General features: G+C 40.1%; 1 protein-coding gene across 4 annotated transcripts in view; it reads right to left on the bottom strand.

Moving 5' to 3' along the window:
• Positions 1 to 26,523, bottom strand: part of PALS1 (protein associated with LIN7 1, MAGUK p55 family member) — an 80,045-nt gene extending 53,522 nt beyond the window's left edge. The window contains exons 1-2 of one of the 4 annotated variants that reach the window (XM_017349352.3): positions 26,287 to 26,523; positions 1,245 to 1,328 (exon numbers count right to left, since the gene is read on the bottom strand). The gene's annotated coding sequence lies outside the window, so the exon portion shown is untranslated. Of the gene's footprint in view, positions 1 to 1,244; positions 1,329 to 25,711; positions 26,185 to 26,286 lie in introns of those variants that run through there. The other 3 variants (XM_070065123.1, XM_017349353.3, XM_002719520.5) reach the window with 3 other exon arrangements.
• Positions 26,524 to 26,846: the final 323 nt, after the last annotated feature.

Raw genomic sequence — 26,846 nt, 5'->3', positions numbered from 1 at the left:
AGGCAGATGAAATCACATGATCAACAGGAAGGAAGAGTGTGAGAATGGTACTTTCAGAGAACAGAATAGAAGATAATCAAGCTGGATGGGACGAATGGGAGCATGTAAAAGGATAAAACTGAAAACGCAAGCAGGAGACCAGATTGAGACGAGTTTTAGAGCTAAAGACCTTTATCTTGAAATTGGTAAGAATCATTAAAAGATATTGAGCAGAAAATGTTGTGATCATATGCAATTTTACAGAAATATCACTCTGAAGTGTCCAAGCATAGAAGACTGACCGTAGGGTGGCAATGAGATCAGTTTGAAAGCACTCATAAGAAACAGTCCCTGGGGCGGGCGTTATGGTGTTGCAGGTTAAGCCACCATTTGCAATGCTGGCATCCTATATGGGTGTTAGTTGGAGACCTGGATGCTCTACTTCTGATCCAGCTCCCTGCTAATGTGCTTGGGAGAGTAGCAGAGGACAGCCCAAATGCCTGGGCCCCTGCACCTAAAGTGTGGGAGATCCAGAGGAAACTCCTGACTCTTGGCTTCAGCCTGGCCTGGCCCAGCACCAGCCACTGCGGCCATTTGGGGGAGAGAATCAGCGAATGGAAGACTGCTCTCTCTCTGTAACCCTTTCAAATAAGTAAATAAATCATTAAAAAAAGAAAGAAAGAAATGGAGTCCTGAACACTAAGACAATGATAATGAAGAAAAGTTATAATGAAGAAATATTTAAGTTATATAATTAGTAGAATTTAGTGTCTATTTCACACAGCATAGCAAAAAGATGGAGAAAGGTTTTGTTTGGTTATGGGAGACAGAGTTCTGTAAAAGGAAGCTAAACAAGCTTCAATAAATGCGAATGACTGAGATTAAGGGAACTGAAAATAGCTTAAGAGGTACAGGCCCACAGAAAACTTGGTAACAACAGAATCATTTATGTAAGAGCTGGGATGCAAGAAGGTTAGCAGAAATACAGTTTTCTACATAATTACTACTCTAATTTTTAGGCAAAGAGAAATGGATATGCATAACCATCTTCAGTCTATACTAGAGTCCAGAACTCTAGAATATTTTTCAATTCATCCTTCTCCCACTTCTACAACAAATACTGCCCTTTAACCAGCAGCTGGGATGTCTCATTTTAAGTCATCAGCATTCCTCTGACATTCTAAGAGGTTGGACTACTTGTTTCCATAGAAACAGCTTTGTCAGCTAACATAGGACTCAGGCCAAGAACAGTGAAAAGAACTTACATTGTGCAAACTGGAAAAACCTTGTCTACTGTCCTTAGTTTCTGTTCTTTGGTTTTTCATAAAACTCAGGCTAACTTTCTTAATCTGTAAAATAGAAAAACAAAACTTAATCAAGTGAAGAAGTCTGTAGTGTCTTTGAGGGGAAAAAGAAAGCTTAATCAATATAACACCAAACTCTGTTTACAGATAGGTAAAATTTCTTAGTATACAGTCATAAAAATACACCATTACCACCACCACCCCAGTCTCTAAGGGACATGAATTACAATCAATGTTGCTGTGTATTAGTGCTGTTGGGAATGTCAAAAGATGCAGCCACACTGAAAAATCTGGCAGTTCCTCAAAAGGTTAAAAATAGTTATCCTACATCCCAGCAATTCTGTTCCTAGGTATACAGCAACAGAAATGAAAACATACATTTACAGGTAAAAGTACATGCAAAAACATTCATAGCATTATAAACAGTCAAAAAGAAAAAATTAAAATGCCTATCAACTGATGAATCAAAAGTTGTAGATTCATAAAGAAGTAGTATTATTTTATAAAGAGAAATGAAGTACACACATATCCTACAATATAGCTGAATCTGGAAAACAGAAGTTAAAGACGCCAGTCACAGGGTGGGCCTTGGGCCCCGCAGTGAAGACTTTGGATGGGATGCCTGAGTCCAATATCAGTGTCTGATGATGAGCTCTGGCTCCTGACTCCAGCTTCCTGCTAAGGCTGGACCCTGGGAGGAAGCAGCGATGGCTTAAGTGGTTGGGTCCTAGCCACCCATGTGAGAGCCTTGCATTCTGAGCTTCCACCTCTGACCTTGGCCAAGCTCAGGCTGTCACAGCATTTAGAAAGTGAACCAACAGATGGGACCTCTCTTTATCTATCTGTCTCTCAAAATAATTAATTAATTAAAAATATGGAATTCTGTTTAGCAATAAAAAAGATGTTCTACTGATATACATGACAACATGGATGGCCTAAAAAACATAATCCCAAATATTAGAGTCCACACTGTATGATTCCATTTATATGAAATTTCTAGAAAGGGCAAAATTAATACTGTAACAGAAAGCAGTTTGGTGGTTTCCTGGGGCAAAGGGTGGGAGTAGAGAGTCACCTCAAAAGGACATGAGGAAATTTTTTTCCCTGTGAAACTAGTGTTTAAAAATTAATTTCAATATTATATAAATTTACCAAAATTCACACCATATCCATAAAAACATATGAATTTTATAGAATGTAAATTATACTTCAATGATGCTTTTAAAAACTCATTAAGTCAAACATTTAAAATTAGGGAATTTTAATGTAGTATATCTATTTAGCTGACTTTAAAAAAAAAAACAAAACCTCAAATCACACAGTTTAGATGACATCTTGTTGCACGGAAACTGTATCTGAAAGAGACTGATTAAAAGACCATCATTGGGAGGTTGGTATTGTGGTGCAGCAAGTTATCAGAGCACTAAGTGCCAGCTGCTCCACTTCCGATCCAGTTCCCTGCCAATGAGCCTGAGAAAGCAACAGAAGGTGGTCAAGTACTTGGATCACTGCCAACCACATAAGGGATCCTGGCTTCAGTTCCAGGCTGCTGGCTTCAGCTGGCAGCCCCATGCAGCCATCGGGGGGAGTGAACCAGCAGCTGGAACATCGATCTCCCTTAGCCTAATTTAAATAAATAAATCTTTAAAAAGAAAAAAGATCACTGTATATTCCAAAAACAAGTCATATACTAGCATCACATAAATGACCCTATTTACCCAATAAATGTTTAACTCTGAATAAATTTAATTTTCTAACAATGAACAGGCCACACATATTTATAGAAAGAATTTAGTTATGTACAAAACTAAGTGAATAGAAGTTTAATGGAAATATATTTGGGGCTAGTCATGGAGGATATTTCCTCAGAAATTATTAGTCAGTAAAAAAGGCACAATTTAAACAAAAGTAAATAGATCACTCAATATTTAATTGAAAAATTACTTCTTAAATTACAGAACTAAAAAACTTTTTAATATTAAGAAAATTTTAAACCACATATAAAATAAAAATTACTTTAAAAACTATTAAGCAAATTCATAAAACAGACAAATCAGGCCCCCTAAAAGACCAAGTGCAATGTCCTGTGTTTGGTTTTCAATGGAATACTCTGACAAGTCCTACAATAAGGACATTTCTAAAATTCCACAAAGTTCATGTTTTAGGTTTCAGATAGTATCATTTAGATAACGGCATTCCAAAAAAGCCAATGCTTTTCTCATAGCTTTAAAACTAACTGCATTTAGAATGCACAATGCCACTTAAATTTGTAAAGAATAGAAGCAAACTTCTCATAATAAAAGAGTCTTCAAAGTAAAAATCTAATAAATAAAGATCTCAAAGGAGAATAAAGGCAATATGAGTAACAACTTAAAAATCACTCAAATCATCTGCTTTCATGGGCAGAAAAAAAGCCCACACGATTCCAAACACTTGATTCAGTTAGATAACAATAAGGCAATATCATTAGATTAGAAGATAAATCTTTTTCAGATGCAAACATTCAGAGATCTGGTAGCTTTTCTAGTCCTGGCAAAAAAAAAAAAAAACATATATAAAACACATCTGGGGGAGACACTGAGGCATGGCATGTGAAGCTGCTGCTTGGAATACCCACATCCTATGTGAGAATGCCTGGTTCAAGTGTTGGCTACTCTGCGCTTCTGATTCAGATTCCTGCTAATGCACCTGGGAAGCAGTGGATGATGGCTCAAGTATTTGGGTGCCTAACACACACTTGGGAGACCCAGATGGAGTTCCTGGGCCCTGGCTTCAGCCTTGTCTACTCCTGGCTGTTGTGGGTATTTGGGGAATGAACTAGCAGATGAAGATCTCGCTTTCTCTCTCTGTCACTCTGACTTATAAATAAATAAATAAATACATCTAAAAGAAAAAACACATAGCAATTGAAAGATTTAATTTACAAGTTCCTATTCTCACCTTGATATTCTAGGCCATACAATTGCCTTGAGACAAAATAAGATTAACATGGACAAAACAGTTGAAAAAAAATACTGCTGCATTTACAATTTGCTATCTATATTCTAAAATACTCATAAAATTTTTCAAATATTTATTTCCAAACTGGATACTCACATGCAGAAGAATGAAACTGGACCATTATTTCACATCATAAAAGAAAATTTCAACTTGGGGCAGGGCATTGGCCTATCAGGTGAGTTACTACTTGGGATACCCACATCTCATATGGGTTCAAGTCCCGGTTTCATTCCCAATTCCAATTTCTTGCTAATGCACACCCTAGGAGGCAGAGGGCAATGAGGTTCAAATAGTTACATCCCTGCCACTCTGGGAGAGACCTGCATTGAGATCCTGATTCTCAGTTTCAGCTTGGACCAGCCCCAGCCATGGCAGCCATTGGGAAGTGAACCAGTGGGTTACTGATATTTTGGACTAGATAGCTCTTCGTTATGGGCAGTGTCCTTTGCATTTTTAGTAGCATCTCTGGCTTTTACGAAGTAGATGCCAGTTAGTACAACTGTCTTTCCCAAGTTACAGCAGTGAAAATGTTTCTGGACATTGTCAAATTTCCTGAGAGGGGATGATGAATGGCAAAAATCAACCTTGGTTGAGAAACCATTAGTATCCACAAATGTTTCAGAAGTACTAAGGAGATAATTGAAGATAAATTTCAGCCAAAGCTGAGACACCCTGAGTTAAACACGAGAATATTAACTAATATTTTCTAATATAACTCGTAACCTGCAGCATTCAGTCTTCAATATTATTCAAAGATTTCTCATGTACACTGTGGCACCATAGGTTAAGCCTTGGCCTGTTGTGCTAGCATCCCATATGGGCTCCAGTTCGAGTCCCGGCTGCTCTTCTAATCGTGCTCTCTCTGCTAATGGCGTAGGAAAGCAGTATATGGGATGCTGGTGTTGCAGATGGCAGCTTAACCTGAAGCGCTACAACACACAGGCCCTCTTGATTTTCTTTCACATCTCCATAGGGATTCTCTCTTTTAAACAAGGAGACTTTATGAGAAACATATTTGCAAATCCAAACACCTACCAGACTCTTCTTGCTTTTGTTATGCCTAAAATTTAGGCATGCCCTTAGGTACCCCCAGGGAACACTGGGGTTGCATACTGGATCCTACTTTACCACCTTCCTATACACATGTAGATACAACTGTAACAGAAGTACCTTGCAATATAAAGAATCATATTATGAGGGGACAAGAGAGCACTGAGATTCTTTCTTTTAGCCAGATAATTAAGTTCTCTATATATTTTAGGTATTAGCTTCATCCAGGTCTCCCACTTGGGTAGCAGGGATCCAAGTACCTGGGCCATTTTTCACCACTTTTCCCATGCTATGAGCAGGGAGCTGGATTGGAAGTAGAGCAGCCAGGACTTGAGCCAGCATCCATATGGGATGTCAGTGTCACAAGCAGCAGCTTTACCTGCCACACCACAATGCCAACCCTTCCTATATTTTTCAGATGACATTTCCTGAAGTGAAAAGTGTTTTGCTTTTAATCTGTGGGAAATTCTCTATTTGTTCATATCAAAGACAAAGCTGAAAGTCTTAGGATGATATTCAAGACCACACGCTCATAGCAGGAATTGGTTGGAAGCCAAAGAGTATCAAAGATATCAAATGGTTGGTTACTTGAACTGCTCCATTATCACCTTCAATTCCTTAGTAATAAAAGATTAAATGTACCCAAAAGGTTAACAAGTTTTTTTTAAAAAAGGCACTAGGACAAAAGTTAATTTTCAAACTACCTAGAAATGCATTTTTTTAACATGTGGTTTAAAATTACAAGCAATATGGCTTTTCTGTGGCTAACAGTCAAGAATGTATATGGCCTAGTTGCAGAATAAGAATGGTCTAGATAAGGGACAGTGTAAGAGATAGAAGATAAACCAGAGGATACTCTGAATGCTTAACTAAATTGTTTGAATTTTCTCCTGCAAGCACTGGGAAGAGTATAGGTTTCTGAGTTAGAAAACAAACATGGCTTTTCAGAAAGCAAAATCTATTCTATACTGTAACCAGAGTTTGACTAGGAAGGAAATAAAGCAGCCAGTGAAAACAACGTTTTAATACTTTGCACATGAGAGCATAAAGAGTAGTAGAAGGAATGGAAAGGGATAATTCCAAACAATGGTTTTACAAAAGGATAGATGTGACAGGATTGAGACCAGCCAAATATAATTCTAAAACACTGTTTGACTATTAAAGCTGAGAGAATTCTGGAACTTTAAAAAAGGAAAATTTAGAGAATAAGATTTATCACCTGGGTGGAAGGAGTCTGGAGACAAGAGCTGGAAAGGAGATTTATTATAAATTCCTTCTTACAAGTATTGCATTTAAAGTGAGAGTTTTAGCAAATTCTTAAATACTAGATAGGACACCAAGGAGAAAGGATAGAAATACATAATATATATCATAATATTCAACATTATACAACATTATATAAAATAGTTATATTATAACTCCTCAACATAGCATGAGGATTTACTTCTCATAAATCCTTATCTTACATTTGTAAAGTGTTGCAGCTTCTACAGCAAAATCAAGCACATTATATAGTTTAATCTCCCAATTTCCCTGAAAGGTAGGTAGGTCAGATGTCCCCGTTTGCCAGACATGTAAAAACTGAAAGTTAAACTGAAAGGACAAGAGCTAACCTCCAAAGGGGTGAACCCTTCTGTGATCTGTTTGTTACATCTCTATAAAATGACATATGCTGACACATACTCCCTTCAAAAACCACAAAATTATACCAGATCAGAGAAAACTCATCTTTTTCTTTCAACTGATTGCTTCATAAAATAAATTTTAATATGATAATTAACTTCACTGTTATATATGTTAAAAGACTACATGTTTATTTTAGCACCTGAATGTGGTAACAAGACATTTATTGCTCAAAGTTCCCAAACACTTAGCTAACCAAACAGCAGAAGCAGTCATGGGTAGAAATGTGAATGAATTTTCCTACTACCTATGAAAAGGGAAACTCAGCTACCAATATTCCAGTTTCCTAGTGATGTTCCTGGGTTTAGTACATACCTCCTGCTTCTGACTACAGTTTCCTGCTAATGCAGACCTGGGAAGCAGTAGTGATGGCTCAAATAATTGGGTCCTTATCACTCCTGTGGGAGACCTGGATTGAGTTCCAGGTTCCTAGCTTTGGTCCTAGACAGAATGTTGCAATCATTTGAAGAGTCAGTCAGTGCATGAGAGCTTGTGCTGGCTCTCTACTTCTTAAAAAAAAAAAAAAAAAAAAAAAAAGAAAGAGAGAAAGAGAGAGAAAGAGAGAGAGAAAGAGAGAGAGAAAGAAAGAGAGAAAGAGAGAGAGAAAGAAAGAGAGAAAGAGAGAAAGAGAGAGAGAAAGAGAGAAAGAGAGAAAGAAAGAAAGAAAGAAAGAGAGAGAAATCTAAATGGCACTGCTAGGGCACTTAAAAAAAAAACAAGATAACATTACAGATTTCTTAGCCTGACATACATTTGGCTTCCCTTGACTTTGTACCAGAATACTTTTCCCACTTTGTTTCTCCATCCTTCATCTTCCAAATCAGGTTACTCAGTATTTCTCACAGGAAGGGACTTCAAAAAGTTTATGAAAAATTAAGTTTATTTTGATGCAAAAAAGTGAAATCCATTTACTTTTTCATAACATGAATTTTCCATATTTTTTTGAAGTCTCCTCAAACAAGCCCTGAATTTTCCACCTCTACAGATTACACATTGTTTCTTATACCCAGAAAAATTCCTCTCTGTTCAATATTTTTAATTGTTAATTTTTCTTTTCCAGCAAGTGTCATGAAATGTTGCTTAATCCTGTCTGCTCCCTTCTACAACCTATTCTTCTAGAGAACTTAATCTAATTTTCTTCTATAGCATTTATTTTCTACCTTGAATACAGAACATTTATCAATTCAAGTATACTACAAATTTTTTAAGGTAGAATTTAATGAGCTCTAATTTGATGAGCTCATACTATGTGCAATATAGTTATCTCTCCTTATTTATATTTTGTTACTCCTTGTCAATAAGAACAAAGGAGAGTTTAATATGAAATATTGAGAGAGCACACATTCATACATATAGCTTTTATTATGATATATTGTTATAATTGTAGCTATTGTTAATCTCTTACTATGCCTAATTTATAAACTAAAGTCTACCATGTAAATGTATGTACAGGAGAAAACAACATAGTATAAGGAAATCACTTCAAAAACATTGTGAAAATATAATTAAACCATACATAATTTCATTTTTCCCAAACCAATTTTAATTACTTTCCTATATATAGAATTTGGCATCCATGGCGGGGCGGGGGCACACAGAATATATCCCCCAAAGATAAGGGGGGGCTGTAGTATATCATGTTATATACACAAATGTTTCATGAATGAAAATCTTTTTTGGCCAAAGAACTACTTATGGTGGGGTGAGGTGGCTGGACTTTCTTAGTACAAATGACAAATGTCCCTATTTATAATTTTACAAATACAGTTAAATCAATATGAATTGCAGGGAGATGGTGGGCTGGCCCTTACACCTAAGATTCATTCTATGGACAGACAGCTATTTATGAGAGAGATGCATATGAAAGTGAGTTACAGCCTTTCTTCTTACATCAAATGAACACTTTCCTTTAAATTAATAAAGAACTGAAGAACAGTATTAGTTGTGTGATTAAATATCTCTTCTGAGGACAATGCTCCTAAGACTGCAAGAATTATAAATTCTGGTAGAAGAAAGAAATACACAGGTTAAGATAGGAAAAACTTAAGAGCTAAATATATTTTTTATAAAATACAAATATTCCTAAATTGATGTGAATTAGAAGAACATCTGAGCCAGCTTTGTGACCCAGCAAGTTAAACTTCAGCTTGTGATGTTGGCATCTCACACTGAAGCACTGATTTGAGTTCTAGTCACTCCACTTCCTATCCACCTCTCTGCTATGTGCCTGGGAAGGCAGCAGATGATGGCCCAAGTCCTTGGGCTTCTGCTGTCCATGTAGGATACCAGGATGAACTCCTAGGTCGTGGATTTAGCCTGGCCCAGACCTGGATGTTGTGACCATTTTGGGAGTGAACCAGTGGATGAAAAAGCTCCCCTCTCTGTTGATCTGCCTTCCAAATAAGAAAAAAAATTTTTTTAAGAATATTTAATGGATTATTATTAAGGACTCTAAAGAATAGTCCCTTTAAAAAAAAGTCCTTTTTTTATACTTTTATTCATTTTAGCCTAAAGTAAAACTAAAAAAATAACAAACAGAAACATTTATAAAAACAAAAGTGTATTCAGCTCTGGCCTTTGCAGCCAGTTGGGGAGTGAACCAGTGGATGAAAGACCCCTCTCTCTCTCTCTGCCTCTCCTCTCTCTGACTTTCAAATAAGTAAATCTTAAATAATAAAAAAAAAAGATACAGCAAATATTTTTAAAAAATGTGTATTAAAGTGCACAAACACACACACATTTAGGGTACTATTTATGACAATGTTAAAAGTTAAAATGACCTAAACCTACTTCCCCATCAAAATAAAAGAATCATTAAAGCAAATAATTTAAAACAAAATATTTTAATAGGAATTATACTTTGTTATTAAAGAGCTAACAAAATCAAGACAGCATTCTGAAACAAATCATGCAGATTTAAATTTCCATTCCTAGCCTCCAATATCTTTCCCATACTGCCATGTACAGCTCAAGTCCCAGAAGGATTTACTGATGGTTCTAACTTAATCATTAAGCCTTAAAGTACTTATTTTCTCTGTTTGTCATTAATCTGTCCTATGTGGCCCTGTTATTAAATTTTCATGTAGGAATATCTTATCTTCTCAACTACACTGCAAATACTCTAACAATTTCAACCTACTGGTAGTGGGTCTTTAAGCCCCTGTACAGTGTTATGCATGCTCATATTAGAAACTCAATACCTGCCACATCAAACTTGAATGAGCATTTAGATAGTATATATACCAAGTATTTAAATTTATATATCCAACTATTGTAAAACATTTAATAACCCAAGAAAGAAATTTTCCCAAATTCTTTGATAATCATAATGAAAAAGGAGTGATACAAATAATCACAGCAATGTTTTTTATAACCACTTTAAATAATTGACCCCCCCAAACTATAAGTGTATATGTGTTGTATGTGTAGTTGTATGACACATAACTATGTGTGGGCATGAATGTGGTTTTGTAAAACAGCAAATGATTCCATAAACTTACTATAAGAAAAAAACAATTCAATGTCTTACTCACAGAACTCAAGTTCTGTCTAGAGAGGATGACTTTTAACTCATTCAACAGTTTCATCTTGAAGTTACATTCATATTTCCAGTAACATGTTTGAGAAGTGTGTATATATTACATATTATGTATTTTATATCCACATACACCACCATTTTTTGTTTTCTTTTTTCAGTAACATTATCTAATGATCACCTACCATTAAGATGAGAATTTAGCTCTCTTATATATCCTTCTCCCCTTAAGTTTCACTTTTTAGTTAAATCACTAATATATCCCTATATTCTCTGGTAGAAGAATTAATGTATTTTTAAATGTATACATTAAAATCTGTTTCATCTTTGTGAGACTTAGCTTCTGAAGCCCTCTACCCTCCAGCTCTATGCTAGACATCTTTCTGCCCAAATCTATCCCTGACCTTCTTCCATTTGCCTCAAGTTCTACTTAGAAGTTTGCAGTATCTATGTTCTCTTGCTCTCCAGCTCTTAAAGGGTTCAGACAGTAGGAAAAACCTACTGGAAGGAAGGAGAGTGATAGGGTTCTTTATTCTCCCAATATCCTCCTGTAATTTGGCAGAGGTTAGGTTCCTTTAAGGCCACAGATTCCATTCAGTAACCCTACTTCTATAGCTATAGCTCTGGCAAATTCTAGTAATTTCTGCTGTTTTGCTCCTTCAGGCTTAGGCTTAGGTTTTCTGCTGTTGGTAAATCTGGTATGCTTCATTCTCCTTTGTTAATTCCTGATCCTTGCCCACACCTTTATTAACAGTCTTTTCACTAAAGGCTCTTCATCTGTTTCCTGCATGGAATCTGACATAACCATGCTCCAATTTGAAATCCTACACACATTTAGAGACATGCCACAAACTTAGAGACATCATCATTCCTTCATCCTTATCCTGGGAAATTCTCTTCACGTTGCTTCTCTTTATCTGTTTTTCTCTTCTTGAGAGAATCCTTTAACGGCTTCCAGAGAAAGGGGTCCCTGTGGGTAAATTTTCTGAGACCTTGACCACATACTTTGTGAAATATCCTTTTGCTTCCTTGCCCCAACCTGAATTTATTACAGCTTCTAATGGCTTCTAGCCCAGCCCTTCTGTTGTTCTCACCAAGGATATATTTATGCCGAGAGTAAAAAAGGTGGCATAAATATGTAAAAAAATGCTTTGGTATAAGGTTCATGTGCATCTGTGTGAGTGACCAATAATGCCCAGTGTCAAACTACAAAGGGCAGGAAATGTTATGTATTGTTGATTTTACAAAACATTAAAACATTTCTGGAGGGCAATTTTCCAACATTTACCAAATTTTAAAAATGAACCTGATGTATTAATTCATCTTCTATCCTAAACAATATATTTATATCCTATGCAATATAATTCTATAATCTACTGTAGCATTATTTGTAATAGCAAAAATAGAGGATGGCTAACCATCCATTCATCAGCAGGAAACTGAGTACATAAATTATAGTAAATACACACGATGCAACATAGTGAAGCTGTTAAAACTACACTGTCAAACATGGTAGCTACTTAGCCACATACAGATACTGAGCACTTGAAATGTGGCAAGAATAACTGAGAAACTGAGCTTTAAATTTTATTTCATTTTAATTTTTTAAAAAGATTTACTTATTTATTTTGAAAGAGTTACAAAAAGAGAGAAAGAGGGATAGACAGAAGGGGGGAGAGAGAGAGACAGAGAGAGATGTTCCATCTGCTGGTTCACTACCCAGATGGCTGCAACGGCCAACTTGGGGGCAGGTCAAAGTCAGGAGCCAGGAGTTTCATCTAAGTCTACCACATGGGAGGCAGGGGTCCAAAAACTTGGGCCATCTTCTGTTGCTTCTCCCAGGTCATTAGCAGGGAGCTGGAATGGAAGAGGAGCAGCCAGGACATGAACCAGTTCCATATGGGATGCTGGTGCTGCAGGCAGTAGCTTTACCTGCTATGCCACAACATTAGTCCTTTAATTAATTTCAATTTAAAAGCCGATCCTTGATTCTATTTTTTTTTTTTGAAAACTTTTAAATATTTTTGTAACAAGTTAGGGATGTTAATCAATTTTTCTCAACTATAAATTTAATAAAATCCAAACAGAAAATCAAGTATAGTCATGCATCTCTTAATGACAGAGATATTTCTGAGAGAAATGTATCTAAGGCTGAAGCCAGGAGCTTCATCTGGGACTCCCATGTGGGTGCAGGGGCCCAAGCACTTGGGCCATCTTTGGCTGCTTTTCCGGGTGCATCAGCAAGGAGCTGAATCGGAAGTGGAGCAGCCAGGACTTGAACTGGCACCCACATCAGCCCTTGCACTGACTCTTGTATCATGTCTATAATTTACAAGGACAGGGACCAGAGTTGTGGCTGCTGCCTGCAATGCCAGCATTTCTTACTGGACTGCCAGTTCCAGTACTGGAACCTCCACTTCCCACCCTGCTCCCTGCTAATGCAATCTGGGAAAACAGCGGAAAATGGCCCAAGTGCTTATGCCCTTGCCACCCATGTGGAAGACCTGGATGGAGTGCCAGGCTCTTGGTTTGGGCTCAGACCAGCCCTGGCTGTTGCAGTCATTTTGGGAGTGAACCAGCAGATGGAAGATTTCTTTCTCCTTCTGCCTTTCAAGTAAGTAAATAAATATTTCTTTAAAATGCACAATAACAGGAGCCAGGGCTTAGGCTATGTGCTTGTGCCCCTCCACCTATGTGGGAGATCTGGAGGAGGCTCCTGGCTCCTGGCTCTGGCCAGGCTATTGCAATAATTTGGGGGAATGAACCAATGGATGGAAAATCTCTCTCTCTCTCTGCCTCTCTCTCTCTCTCTCTAACTCTGCCTTTCAAATAAAATAAATATTAAAAAAAAAAAAAAAAAGATTCTGGGGTAGCACTGTGGTGTAGCCAGTAAAGCTGCCGCCAGCAGTGGTAGCAGCAGCATCCCATATGGACACCTGTTCAAGTCCCAGCTTCTCCTCTTCCAATAAAGCTCCCTGCTAATGTGCCTGGGAAAGCAGCAGAGAATGGCCCAAATGCTTAGGACCCTGTAACCATGTGGGAGACCCAAAAGAAGCTCCTGGCTCCTGGCTTTGGATCCATCCAACTCTGGCTGTTGTGGCCATTTGGGGAACGAACCAGCAGACAGAAAATACCCCCCCACCGTGTTTTTCCATCTAACTCTGCCTTTCAAATAAATAAATAAATCTTAAAAAAAATTTCACAATGACAAATTCTAAAAGAATTCTAATTACCAAACTCACATAGCTACTGTTTTGCTCTCAATTTATTCCATATAGGTCTTCTCCATTCCCTTTATTTTTTCTTGAAACACTTACATCTAAATTTTTGGGCCTCTAAAAAGCTTTACAAGAGATTCCAACTTCTGATTCCAAATGATTTACTGCTTACTAGAGAGAAAAATATGCTCCAAAGGTCATCAAATTAGTAGATGATTATCTCTACCTAAATGGTTTATTGGTATGTAAATCAAAAACCCTGGCTAGAACTGGGGAGAGGGTAGGGTCAGAACAGAACAGGATCATTAATCAAAATTAAAATGAATAAAACTCATACTTGGCATTATTATAAAACTGACGCAATGACAATCCACACAGTATTTTCAGGACCGGAAGTAGAGTTAAGTCACCAAAACTGGAAAGGAAAAAAACTTTCAAGGAAGACTGGTGAAAATATAAACATCACCACATTTAGAATTCAATAAATTTTAGTAGTATTGTTAATTAAAGCTATGAATAATGTGATTTTGACCAATTTTAGAGGAGAGAAAAACACATGGGATAGTCTAAAATCAATGTAGACCATTACTATATAGTAAATCCTATGGCATTGTGGCAGACACTCACAACCCATATAGACGTGCTGATTCTAGTAGTCCCAGCTGCTGTGCTGCAGATTTAACTCCCTACTAGTGCACCCAGGAAGCAGCCCACGATGGCTCAAGTACTTAAGTTCCTGTCACCCATCGGGGAGACTCAGATGGAATTCTTGGCTCCTGGCTTTAGCCTGGCCCCATCTGTTGTGACCATCTGGAGAGTGAACCAGCAGATAGAAGATGGACACACTCTCTCTGCCTTTCAAATAAATAAATGCATCTTCTAAAAAAGTGGGGTGGGGGGTAGCTAGTTAAACTTTCATTTAACAATGTCAGGTACTCACCTGATACAAAATCTTAGATAGTGGGGCCAGCATTGTGGTGCAGCAAGTTAAGCTGCAGACTACAATGCTAGCATCCATATGGCCACTAGTTTATGTCTAGGCTGCTCCACTTACAATCTAGCTCCCAGTTAATATTCCTGGGAAAGCAGCAGAATATGGCCAAAGTGTTGGGTCCCTGCTCCCCACATGGAAAATCTGTACTGAATTTCTGGCTCCTGGTTTCAGTCTGGCACAACTCTTTAAAAAGATTCACTTGAAAGACAGAGTTGAGAGGGTGAGGGAGAAGAAGTGAGAGCAATCTTGCTTCTACTGGTCTATTCCCCAAATGACCACATTGACCAGGGCCAGACTGAAACCAGAAGCCAGGAACTCTATCCAGGTTTCCCACATGGGTGGCATGGATCTAAGCACTTGGGCTATCTTCTGCTACTTTCCCAGGTACATAAGCAGGGAGTTGGATGGGAAGTGGAGCAACTTGGACATCAACAGACACCCATGTGGGATGCCAACGTTGCAGGCGGTGGTTTAATCTATTGTTGCTGGGCCCAGAGTCCTTACCCTTAAGAAATGTAAAATCTAGTATGGAAATCAGGTAAGTAAAAAACAAACCAATACAGTTTGAAAAGTGCTGTATCAGAACTACAGGAAATGCCACAGAAATTACCTATAGTGGAAGAGTATTCTAAGAGAACTTGAATAAAGAAAAGAACACTCATTAAAGGTTCTAGACACGATACGAAAGACATCCATTATACAAAAGGGAAAAAAGTGAACAAATATTAACACAAACATACTGAATAGAATTTGTTCTCACTACATAAGTGAGCTGTTTAAAGTATGGCGACACATTGCTTTCCCCCACAGACTTTCAGTATTGTTTCAGAGATGAAAAAGTTGACCTTAACATACAGTCACAATTACTCACTACAACAACCATTTCACACAAGTACAAAATTACTTAATCAAATTATTCAAAACCATACAATGTATTTAAAATATGTTTAAACATACAATAGCTTATCACTATTAGTTTGAATACCACAAACCAAGTTTGTATTTTATCTATGTCTTATTTAATAGTAATGGAGTGCTTAATGTATTATGTCTAATACATTATTATATCCTAATGTATTATCTCAATTCTTAAAATAAGACCTTCTGAATTAAGACACTAATAGTATCCCCATTTGGCAGATAAGGAGTTAGACTCTGACAAGTTGCCTAGAGTCACACATAATGTCTAGAAGATACTACAACAAAGTCTGACTCTAGAGTCTGTATTTTAAGTCAGTGCAAGTGCTGTAAATGCATTGTAATGGCTGTAAGTGCCTGTGGAAAAACAAGACAGAGCTAACATTATCAAATTTAACTGTTTCTGTCTTTGTAAAGTTAACCCGAAACATGTGAAAGTTTGATTTTCTCCCAATTTATAATAAACGAAATCATGTTTTGAAGCTCAATTTTTCTCAGTTAACAGGTGACTAGGATGAAGCAGACTCTCATATTAAGTTCACAATCAAAGAAAGATAAAGTTTAAAAAAATAAATGATAGGTCCCAGCACTGTGGCGTAGTGGGTAAAGCTGTCACCTGCAGTGCCAACATCCCATATGGGCGCTGTTTTGTGTACTGGTTGCTCCACTTCTGATCTAGCTCTGTGCTATGGCCTGGGAAAGCAGTAGAAGATGGCCCAAGCACACCCAAAGAAGCTCCTGGCTCCTGGTTCCTGGCTTTGGATTGGCCCAGCTCCGGCCACTGTGGACATTTGGGGAGTGAACCAACAGATGGAAAACTTCTCTCTCTCTGCCTCTCTATAACTCTGCCTTTCAAATAAACAAATCTTTAAAAGAAATGATAAAAGTGGAACCAGGAATTACTATGTTCCACTTTGAGCTGTGTTTCACTTTCAACATTTGTGGTGGGTCTTTTCCTTACATCAACTAATCTCCAATTAACCAGATGTCAACTGGGTGTGCTACAATTCAATTCTGATACTACATGGAGTTAAGTAACAGATACCACAAGCTAATGGCTCATTTCTACAAGCCTGTCCCCACTTTGGATGTCAAACACAAGTCCTGAGCCCTCCAGAACTTCTGACTGCCAATCGTATTAATTATAGGGTCCCTTGACACCCTCATGTTAAATAATTTGCTAGAACGGCTCACTTTACTTACTGGTTTATTACAAAGAATGTTAACTGAAAAAAAACCAGCCAAATGGCCTAGAGTGTTTCACCTGGTAGTTCAGACAAAAGTTAAGATGTTAAGATGTCTGCTTCCCATACTGGAGTACTTGGACTTTACTGGAGTATGGGGTTGGCTCCCAACTCCAGTTTTCTGCTGATGCAGACCCTGGGAAGCACTGGGTATGGCTTTAGTGACTGGGTTCCTGCCACACATATGGGAGACATGGACTAATTATGGTCAAATAAACTAAAATTAAATCCTTGCTATCAGTTGCAACAGAACCTAGGATAAAATGAGCCTCAGTTTCCTCATTTGTAAAACAGAGATGGGGCCAGAGCTGTGGCAACGTGGGTAAAGCTACCGCCTGCAGTGCCGACATCCCATATGGGTGCCAGTTCGAGTCCTGGCTGCTCTACCTTTGATCCAGCACTCTGCTTTGGCCTGGGAAAGCAGTAGAAGATGGCCCAAGTCCTTGGCCTCTGCACATGTGTGGGAGACCCGGAACAAGCTCCTGGTTCCAGCTTTGGATTGGCCCAGCTCTGGCCATTGCCATCATTTGGGGAGTGAACCAGTTAATGGATGGATGGATGGATGGATGGATGGAAGGAAGGGAGGGAGGGAGGGAGGGAGGGAGGGAGGAAAAAAGGAGAGAGAAAGAAAGAAAGGAAGAAAGCAAGAAAGGAAGTTCCCACCCAGTGGTTCACAGTTATACTGATTACGATGGTAGTTATACAAATCTACTTCCAATAAGATAGCACCAATCTATACATACATACATTGTACTAATGTCAACTTCTTGCTATTAATATTGTTCTGATGTAAATATAACCATTAGGAAAAAGTTTCTCTCTCCCTTTCTCTGTTAACTCTACCTTTTAAATGAAATAAATCAAAAAAAGTTTTTGAGAGATAAGTAGAACCTCTCTGTAGGTTCACTTCCTATGAATCTATAAGAAAAAATCTCACAATGCCAAAATGTTGATAAGAAATACAATAAACTCAACAATTTGCTGCTGAAATTATATATTAATGAAATGAATCATGCTGAAAGAGTTTGGAATTATTTTAAAAAGAAAAAGAGGGACAATGGTTAGCCTGGCATTAAGACACACACTGGAGTATCTGGGTTTGACTCCCAGGTCCTGAGAACTTCCTGCCAATGCAGACCGTGGGAGGCAGCAGCTTATTGTCCAAGTAATTGAGTTCCTGCTACAAACATGCAAGATCTGGATAGAATTCCTGGCTCCCAACTTTGGCCCCAGTCATTGCGGGTATTTGGAGAGTAAACAAGCAGATGAGAGCTTTTTGTCTCTTTGCCTGATTCTCAAGTAAAAAAAAAAAAAAATAATAATAATAATAAAGTTTGCCATTAGTCCAGAAAAACTGACCACTATGCTCCATCAATAAGTGATTTCATTCCAAAACATGTATCTTAGAACAACACTAATAAAAATTTCTATATTAATTGAAATATTCTATATCTACTCTGTGCAATAACATAGCTATTAGCCATATATGGCTACTGAGAACTTGATATATGACTAGTGCAACTCAGTAAAAATTTACTTTTAGTCCATTTACACTGAAACAGTTGTATGTGGCTGATGGCTAGCACGAGAGCACAGCCCTAGAGAAACAAATGTACATATCTACATAACACTACTCATAACAACTGAAAACTAAGAATAATTTAGAGGCCTACCAACACTAAAATAACCAAACTGCATTTTTAAAAAAATGAACTTTAACAATAACCACAACAGATAGGTTTTATAACAGTGTAAGTACATTCCTAAAATTCATTTGCATACTATTTGGACAATTCTGTGATTCTGTCTTGAGTTTCAAACAACTAGCAAATTGTCTCAGTACAATCTAATTGTTTAGGGTCTGCCTATACTTACTTTTTTTTTTTTTTTTTAAGAGTTATTTATTTATTTGACAGAGTTACAAAGAGAGGAGAGGAGCGAAATCTTCCACCTGCTGGTACATTCTCTAGATGGCTACAATGGCCAAGGCTGGGCCAAGACAAAGCCAGGAGCTTCATCTGGGTCTCCCATATGGGTGGCAAGTGGGCCAACTTCTGCTTTTCCCAAGGCCATTAGCAGGAAGCTGGTTTGGAAGTGGGGCAGCCAGGACTCCAACTGGTACCCATGTGGGATGCTGTTTTACAGACAACAGCTTTACCTATTATGGCACAACATCAGCCCCACTATATTTATTTCACAGCCAGATCTTTGAGGGCAATTCCTTTACTTAATACTACTCTGCATTCTGCTCAGTCTTTCTTGCACATTGAAAATATAAATATTGGGGCCGGCGCCGTGGCTCACTTGGTTAATCCTCTGCCTGCGGTGTTGGCATCCCATATGGGCACTGGTTCTAGTCCTGGTTGCTCCTCTTCCAGTCCAGCTCTCTGCTGTGGCCTGGGAAAGCAGTGGAGGATGGCCCAAGTGCTTGGACTGCTGCACCCGCGTGGGAGACCAGGAGGAAGCACCTGGCTCCTGGCTTCGGATCAGAGCAGTGCCGGCCACAGCAGCCATTTGGAGGGTGAACCAACGGAAAAGAAAGACCTTTCTCTCTGTCTCTTTCTCTCTCACTGTCTAACTCTGCCTGTCAAATAAATAAATAAATAAATAACAAAAGTCTTCTTTTGCATTGTCAAGCATAACACACTTAACAGTTTAGGTTCTAACTGTAGTTGAACAACACACATTTTTTAAACTAAAATGTCTAAGACTTTGCCACAGCTTCTGTTAAGGTTTTAGAAGACACAGAATGTAAGAACCGAAAACTAGATTTCTGGGAGTGCAGCCAGGCAACAAGAGGCAACATACCAGGCAATACTGTATTGCAGTATTGTATGAAATTTATGTGTAATTAAGTGTATGAAATTTAGTAGCTGACATTCAACCTCAGTTCTGCTTTTCACTGTGAGGGCAAGATTACAATAGTCATCATTTGGCATCTCTGCTTCCAATCTTTGAAAGAACACAGATTTTTAAAAAAATGTTGGGCTGGAACTGTGGCTTAGTGGGTAAAGCCACCGCCTGCAGTGCTAGTATCCCATATGGGTGCTGGTTCAAGACCTGGCTGCTTCACTTCCGATCCAGCTCTCTGCTGTGGCCCGAGAGAGCAGTAGAAAATGGCCCAAGTCCTTGGGCCCCTGCACTTGCGTGGGAGACCTGGAAGAAACTCCTGGCTTTTGACTTTGGATCGGCTCAGCTCCAGTCACTGTGGCCATTTGGGTAGTGAACCAGCGGATGGAAGACCTCTCTCTCTCTCTAGCTCTGTCTTTCAAATAAAAATAAATAATCTTAAAACAATAAGATAAAGTAAATGCCCACCCCGGAAAACGTATTTCTAAAAAAAAAAAATGCTGACATGTTTTATATGTTTGTTTTCATCTACTTGAAAGGCAGAGAGAGAAAGAGAGACAAAGACAGAGATACTGTCCATCTACTGGTTCATTCCCCAGTGCTCTCAACAGCTAGGGCTGGGCCAGACCAAAGACAACAGCCCTAAACTCCATCCAGGTCTCCCATGTGGGTGTCAGGGGCCAAGACACTTGAATCATCATTGTTGCCTCCCAGGATGCACTAGCATGAAGATGGGCCAGAAGCAGAGCAGCCAGGACTTGAATTGGTACTCCCACATGGGATGCAGGTATCCCAAGTGGTGACACAATCTACTGCACCACAAATCCACCCCAAAACAGCTTACTTTTGAAATTTATTTTCATTTTTTCTTGAAAGAGATCTTATCTTCCATCCTCCAGTTAACCCACACCAAATTATTCCAACAGCCAGGGGTGGGCCAGGCTGAAGCCAGGAGCCTAGAACTCCATCTGGGTCTCTCATGTGAGCGGATTCAAGCACTTGAGCCATCATCCCTAGCCTTTCCAGGATATGCATGAGTAGCTGGTACTCCAGAATGGGATGTGGATGTCCCTGCAGCAGCTAAATCCACCGCACCACAACGCCAACCCTTTAAAGGCACTTCTGAAGAACATAAGCAAAATACAGAAAGTCTGTGTAAAAAAATTTTTTTGTTTGTTTTTTCAAAAGGCAAAGTGAAGGAGAGACAGGGAGAGACATATACAGAGATAGATATTGGTCTTAGATTAGTTGGTTCACTCCCCTCATGTCTTTTTTTATATTTGACAGAGTTAGGGAGAGAGAGAGAAAGGTCCTCCTTCCATTGGTTCACCCCCCAGATGGCCGCTACGGCCAGAGCTACACCAATCCGAAGACAGGAGCCAGGTGCCTCCTCCTGGTCTCCCATGCGGGTGCACAGGTGCAGAGGCCCAAACACTTGGGTCATCCTCCACTGCCTTCCCCAGCCACAGCAGAGAGCTGGACTGGAAGAGGAGCAAACGGGACTACAACCCGGCACCCATATGGGATCTGGCGCCGCCGGCGGAGGATTAACCACGTGAGCCACGGCACCGGGCCTCCCCTCATGTCTTAAACCCAGACATTCTGATACGGGATGAAGGTGTCCCAAGTGGTGCCTTAAACCCTACGCTAAATGCCCACTCTCCATTAACTTCTTGGCATACCCTCAGACACTACAAACTGTAAAATAAAACTGACTCTCTTTAAACATTACACATCTGTTGATCTGTCACAAAGAGCTAAGAAGACTGAAAACAGAGATAGGAGAAGTGAATATAGCACTTATCATCTACTGTGTGTCACACATTTTGCTAGGTGCTTTCCACACCTTATTGTAATCTTTTCAATCATCTTCCAAGGTAGCTACATATCACAGACAGGGTAAATGAAGTTTTGCCTGGAATTACAGCATGGAATCATTACTGCAAGGCTCCTTCCCATTATATTACTACAATTACTGTCAATTCCTTTACTGATTTTTTTTTTTGCCTTCAGGCAGAGGCACACAAGCTAAAGCCCAAAGGTCAAATCAAGGCTGCCCTGTCCTTGTCAAGTACAGTCATATACGCCCTCAACAACGGACCCATAAGATTAGAATGGAATGGAAAAACTCCTATCAACTACTTATGTCACAGCTTAACATATTACTCACATGTTTCTGGTGATGCTGGTATTAACAAACCTACAGGGTATAAAAGTCCAGTATGTACAATTATGTACAGTACTTAATAGATGATAAAGATGTTACTGGTTTATGTATTTATTATTCTATATTATATAGTTTGTTATTTTAGAATGTACCCATACTTAAAGTTTATTGTAAAAAAATACTCCATGTTAAGCTGACAGCAGTCTCATATACTGTTTAAAGAAACCTCGCAGAATCAGCTATACTATCTGAGTTTGTGTAAGTATACTCCTTGATGTTATGTTAGCAGATCAATGAAATAATCTAATGACACTTTTTACCAGTCATTAAGAAATGCATGTCTGTGAAGTTTTACTAGAACAATCATGTTCACTTGTTTGGCTACCTTTACCTATTTTTTTATTTTATTTTATTTTTTGACAGACAGAGTGGACAGTGAGAGAGAGAGACAGAGAGAAAGGTCTTCCTTTGCCATTGGTTCACCCTCCAATGGCCGCCGCGCTGCAGCCGGCGCACCGCGCTGATCCGATGGCAGGAGCCAGGTGCTTCTCCTGGTCTCCCATGGGGTGCAGGGCCCAAGTACTTGGGCCATCCTCCACTGTACTCCCTGGCCACAGCAGAGAGCTGGCCTGGCGCCAGCAAGGCGGAGGATTTGCCGCGGTGCTGGCTCCTTTACCTATTTTTAAATGTATTTATTTGGAAGGCAGAGTGATAGAGAGAGGGACACACACAGATTTTCAATCTGCTAGTTTACTCCCCAAATGGCCACAACTGCCTAGGTTGGGCAAGGTTGAAGCCAGCAGCCAGGAGCTTCATTTGGGTCTCCCATGAGGAGAGCAGGAACCCAAGCACTTGGGCCACCTTCTGCTTCCTTCCCCAGCACATTAGCAGGGAGCTGGATTGGAAGCAGAGCATCCGAGACTGGAACATAGACTCCAATATGGAATGTGGGTATCTCAGGCAGCAGCTGGACCCACTGTGCTACAACGTAGACCCCTACCTTTCTGCTACTAACAGCTGAATCGAGTACCTGCAAGAGACCATATAGCCTACAAAGTTTAAAATATTTACAGAAAGTAGTTGACTCATTTTAAAGAATCAAAAAATCCAAGAACCTTACCTTAACATGCCTCAACATTTTCCATGTATACAGTCTTTAAGGCAGGAGTGTAAAATCATATGAGACAAAAGGCTAAATTGAGGCTGGCGTTGCAGCACAGGTGAAACCAATGCTTGCAAACAACAGCCTCCCATAACAGAGTGCTGGTTGGAGTCCCAGCAACTTGGCTTCCAATTCAGCTGCCTGCTAACGCACCTGGAAAGGCAGCAGAGGATGGCCCAAGTACTTAGGCCCCTCCAACCCTTGTGAGAAACCAGAATGGAGTTTCTAGTTCCTGGCTTCAGCCAGGCCCTGTTTTGGCTTTTCTGGGGGTGGAGGTTGGGGGACGGACAGTGAACCAGTAGATAGAAGCTCAAGATCTCTCTCTTTCTCTGTTGCTGATAAATTGAATTATGAAGTTACTGAAATGTTATTCTTCACAGTTAAATAGTCTCCTGTAATTTGAATGGGTAAAGAAAAAGTTTCACAATTCAAAACATATTTAATGAGCACTCATTTTTCATATAGGAATATACTCAGTTAAAAAAAAAAAAAAGAGCATTGGGGTGGACTTTTGACATAATGGTTTAGATGCTGCTTGGGATGCCCACAATCTGTATTAGAATGCGTGAGTTTGGGTCCTTGCTCGGCCTTATTTTTTGGCAGCAGCAGGTGTGGGGGGGGGGGGGGGCTGGAGGGGTGGGGTATGGGGAGTGGAGGATGGGTATGGATTTATTTATTTGGAAGGCAGAGTTACAGAAAGAGAGAGAATGACAGAGAGAAAAAGAAAGAACTTCCATCCCCTGGTTCACTCCCCAGCAGCCACATCAGCAGGGAGCTGGATCAGAAGTGGAGCAGCCAAGACTTGAATCAACGTTCACATGGGATGCTGGAGTTGCAGGCAGTGACTTAACCCACTGTGCCACTAAGCCGGTGGCTCTGCTTTCAATTCCAGCTTCCTGCTAATGCATATCCAAGGAAGCAGCAGGTAGTGACCCAAGTACTTGAGTCCCTGCCACCCACACACATGGGAGACTTGGACTGAGTTCTGTCTGCAGGCTTCTGCCTGACCATGTCACAGCTGCTAGAAGCATTTGGACAGAGAACTAGCAAGGATGAGAAATCACTGCCATTCATAAATTGTTGACAAGAATGTAAATTATTACAACTTGCGAGGGTAGTCTGGCCATAACTAGTAAAACTGAAAATGCATATCAACCTATTACCAGCAATTCCACTAATAGGTAGGTATATATCCTACAGAAATCGCACATGTGCTCAAGGAGACAAGCACAAGGATATTCACTAGACATTATCTGAAATTTGACAAACTGAAAACAACCCTTCAGTAAACGAATGAACTGTGGTTAGTGGTTATTTACAAAGAAAAGGGAAAAACACGCTTAAAGGAAAGCTCAACGCTGCCAGTCATTTACATGGTTTGGAGACGGTAACCTATAGGTTTATTTAACAATAAGCAATAGTGAGAACAAGCATTTAGAATAAGGAAACATGCATTTCAGCATTTAGTTCCAACTCTGCCACAGACAGACTATTAGCTATAGACTATAAAACTCATGTTCTTTTTCCTTGAAAATGAAAAGTTTAGAGTATATAACCTCTAAAGGTATCTTCCAATTCAATGACTTAGTATTTAATAAAAAACATATTCTAATGTACATATCAAGATACTATTTTATCAAGACACCCTGAAACCCAAGAAAATATCAAAGAAATAGCATGTTCTGATACATCAATTAGATCGAGTACACTGTTATGTCTGTGCTGAGATTTTTTTTAATTAAGAACATAATTCATAACTTAGGATCATAAATACCTGAACTCACCATACTGACTTGGGTCACCTTCAGGTAGAACTTACATTCTACATGAACTCTCCCATTTTAACAATCTAAAACAAGTTAACAAGTCCTCTATTTCTCATCAAGTTCAAGTCTGTCTAGCAAAAGTCACTCAGCAACATGGTAAGATTTACTCAAATTTTTTAACAAAGATAAAATAACGAATTGTCTTTTTCACTTTTGCTTGTTTCACCTTTCAAGCATTTGAATTTTTATAGCTTCAGCCTGCTACAATAGTTTAGATGGCCTTTTAAAACTTGTAATATGCTATGTCCATACACAGACCTAGTAAAAACTCAGTAGTTCATAATTCAGCAAAGCTTATTTAATAATTTTCATAGCCACCAATACTTACACTTCAAAGACAGCAATAATCAACACGTCATTTGTGCCTATTGCAGAATTTAATAGGTTATTAACTTCTGGCATAATTTAAAAGCATAATTAGGATACCATTATTAAAACATGGTAATTGCCTTTTTTTGAAAAAAAAAAAAAAAACAGAAATTTTGATCTTATCAGCCAAATCAAAATTTCAAAATTCGTGTTCTTTCTTACAAGCTTTCCAAATCTGAATTCTTAAAATTCTAAACGATTAGGAAGACAAAACACACTACCTTGTAGAAACCAAGGAGCTCTCAGATTTTAATTTTAGCGTGAACTGCCAGGAAAAATCTTTCGACCAAAACCTAAATTCCGTACAAGTATCCGTCAATCACCTAAACAGAAGGTGAGTTGATACCACGAAGGAAGTTACATAATTGGCTACAAAGATCGTTTAAAGAGCCTTTCATTGAAAGCAGCTTACACTTTACAGGCTTCAAAGTTCAACTTGGAATCTGAGAGTAAATCACGAGAAACCAGTAACGAAATCAGGCTTTTCTTTAAAAGTGGTCACAAGGAAGCAGGAACTGTTTATTCGTCTAAAGGAGCAGCGCGCAGCAGAAGAGCAGGAGCTGAGTCAGAGAGTAACTCACGGCACATCCCGTCTTCTGAAGGGCAGGATTCCCCACGCCGAGGTCCCCGCCTCGGCCAGGAGGGAGTCCCCGAAGCCAGGGCAGCAGGACCCAGGGCTCCCTGCCGCGCCCCCAGCAACTCGGACCCGGCGGGCTGGAGCCTGGGCCAAGGTGCGTCCCCGGCCGCGGCTCGGGGAGGCGGCACCACGCAGGCAGCTTTCCGCCGAGGGACAAAGGTTGGCCTCGCACCCGCCGCCACCGCGGCTCCCGCGGCTCCAGGCAGCCAGCAGAGCAGCTTACGGTCCCGCCCGGGCCCGAGCGCACCGCGTGGGGGAGGGGGCGAGCCTGCCGCCCCTCCCCCGCCGCGCTCCCGGGGACCTGTTGATTAAGATCTCCACAGCCCGGCCGCCGCGGGTCCGCCTCTTACCTCCGCACCGCCGCGGCCGCCGATCGCCCAGCCACGGCCGCGCCTAGACACGGCAGAGCGACAGCCCTCCGGCAGCCCTTAAAACACCGGACCAAGAATCCCGAAACTCCCGGTTCCCCACCTCAGAATCCTCAGTCCCCGCCCCCTCCCCACCGCCAGCCTCCTCCGTCGCCGCCGTCGCCGCCGCCGCCGCCTGCGACTCCGCCTCGAGACCGCGCGAGACCGGCCCCCGCGGCTGCCGCGAGACCGCGCACGCGCCCCCGGGACTCTAGCGCAGCGGGCGCGCCTATCCCAGTCCCGCCCTAGAGCGCCCCGCCCACTACGAGGCCGAGAGGCTGGCGCGGTTCGCCCAATTCCGAGCCAGCGCGAAGGGAGTGCCCGTTCATTGGTCCGTTGTGTAGCCCTGGGGCTGTCGGTCACGCGCTCGCGCGGGCCTCTCAATATAAAAGGCGAACCGCGACGGATTCGCAAGCATTGAGGGGCTACTTTGGGGTTCGCGTTGTGGGTTAGGTGGCCTGGGGTCGCAAGTTTCCCTGAGGCGGAGTTGGAAGCAGGCCCAA

Source organism: Oryctolagus cuniculus, chromosome 20 (genome assembly GCF_964237555.1).
Source record: "Oryctolagus cuniculus chromosome 20, mOryCun1.1, whole genome shotgun sequence".
Lineage (NCBI taxonomy): Eukaryota > Metazoa > Chordata > Mammalia > Lagomorpha > Leporidae > Oryctolagus > Oryctolagus cuniculus.
Note: the sequence above shows the minus strand (reverse complement) of the source record. Positions and strands in the feature narration are given on the sequence as shown.